At 37.9% G+C, this 2,356-nt stretch overlaps 1 pseudogene; it reads left to right on the forward strand.

Moving 5' to 3' along the window:
- Positions 1–449: 449 nt before the first annotated feature.
- Positions 450–1,206, forward strand: LOC116887907 (annotated as a pseudogene).
- Positions 1,207–2,356: the final 1,150 nt, after the last annotated feature.

Raw genomic sequence — 2,356 nt, forward strand, 5'->3', positions numbered from 1 at the left:
TGGGAGCTCTGTGGAGTCCAGTTAGCCGATATTGTTCTTCCTATGGGGTTGCAAACCCCTTTAGCTCCTTCAGTCCTTTCTCTAACTCCTCCATAGGGGTCCCAGTGCTCAGTCTGATGGTTAGCTGCGAGCATTCTCATCTGTATCAGTAAGGCTCTGGCAGAGCCTCTCAGGAGACAACCATATCAGGGTCCTGTCAGTAAGCACTTCTTGGCATCGGCAATAGTGTCTGGGTTTGCTGTCTACATAAGGGAAGGATTCCCAGGTGGGGCAGTTAGACCCACTTTTAATTCACTTTTATCTTGCATCACTAGTTGGTGTGGAGACTGACCATTCCGATGAACAAAGATGAAGAGATGGTGAGTGTCAGGACCTGTGGAGCACGCTGTGGGAGGAGAATTGTGTAGTTTGGCTACCTACCAGAGGAGGAGTCCACAGGCTATGTAAACATGGTATGTGCCCTCCAGCATTGTCACCAGAAGGGGATCGTCCACAGGGATTTAAAGCCTGAAAACATTTTATTGGACCGCAAAGGAAACGCAAAACTTAGCTATTTTGGATTGGGCACCAAGATAATTATGGGCTAGAAGTTAGCAACATTCTGTGGGACCCTCCCTTACTGTGCCCCAGAACTGTTTGAAGGTAAAGGGTACAATGGCCGCACAATTGCTGTCTGGAGCTTGGGGACTGTGATCTACTTACTATATGTCGACAGGGTGCCTACCTTTCTAGGGATATACCTATGAAGCAATAAAGCAGAAGATCTTGGCAGGAAAGTACTCTGCGAACTTCACCGGAACTCTGGGATGTGATAGCCAAATTGTTAACTGTCAACCCTGGAGAAAGGCCAAAAGTCCATGACTCTTCGAGATTAAAGTAGCTAAAGCATGAAAATGAAGCTTCTCCCGGTTCTTTGGGAGAGAGCAGGGACAGCCACCCTGACCCCACTATAATGGTCATCATGGGTGTCATGGGATAGAAGCAAGGATAGATAAGGGAAACTGCAGGAGAAGAAGTTTGACCAGGTGATGGCTATTTGTTTAACGCTCAGGCAACAGTCACCCAAAGTCAATCCAAACGTCTGATCCCAGGTACTGTGATCAAAAGTTGAAAAGCACAGGGCCAACCATGAAAAAACAAACAGCTCGGAGGATGGGATCTAGTGTGCCTACTCTTCCCACCTTCAATTTGCCCAATGAATTATAACCCAAATTGTTACTAAGTACATTATGTAAAATCAAAGCAGAAACATAATCACATATAGACAGTGTATATATCTATCTATTTAGTCATATATGACATAAATATTTATAAAGCAAGATTTTGAATGTAATTATTCATTGAGATTGTATTTCTCATCATGTAAATATGCATGTGTGTTATTTTATATACAGTTTGATTTTAACAATATTTTGTGTTTAATAGCTTTATATTAAATATATTTTGGAAAAGGAAATCATATGAATTTTATGTTACTTAATATGTAGGTGAGATAAATTCTATACATACACACACGCATATATATGTATTTTATAGTTTAGTGAAATATTTATCTTGTTAGTCTCAAATGAATGTCATTTTATACCAAAAATTAGCATTCTAAGATTTCATGAAATATTTAATATACTGAAAGGTATCATTTTAATAGGTTTAATGATATTTATAGTATCTAAATTTATAAGGAAATGAAATATGTATTTATAAGTCCTTTAATATACTATCACAATACTCAAATTTATACATTTGCATGTGTATTCTAATAAAGCATGCCAAAAATTTTTAAAAACACAACAAAATGAATTAAAAAATCCTGAAACATCCATACTTTTTTGAAGTTTTTTTCTACAGAAACAACGAATGAAAATGATGAAAAACAAACATACTAAAACTATTATTAGAGGCATACATGACACATTATATGAAATCTAGGTACACTCATTTGTTGGTGGGGGTGGGGGGAATGTAGAAAGTTTATATTGCTATCTCTTTAAGAAAGGCTTAGCAGCACAAAAGATCAAAAAGTGAAATGTATTACATAGAATAAGATTATTCTCTCTCTTTCTAGCTAAATGGCTGAGGTGGAAATAGTTTTCTGCCATGTCTCAGACTGTTTTCTAGATGGTAATGTAGGCAATGTAATGGCTAAAGTTAGGTTTTAAGTTGAAATTATTGTGCTTAAGAGACCCATAAAACAAAAATGCCTCTGATCTATAAGCCCCACTTGCCCAAGGACAGATAACCTCTTGGAATGATGGGGGCTGTTGTTCATGTACGATAACAAGTCTGTAAGATTACAAGCCATATATTTTTACTTCTGTAAACAAGCTTGGTTGTCCCAGTGGCACATGATGTGTGC

This window comes from Rattus rattus, chromosome X (genome assembly GCF_011064425.1).
Source record: "Rattus rattus isolate New Zealand chromosome X, Rrattus_CSIRO_v1, whole genome shotgun sequence".
In the NCBI taxonomy this organism is placed as follows: domain Eukaryota; kingdom Metazoa; phylum Chordata; class Mammalia; order Rodentia; family Muridae; genus Rattus; species Rattus rattus.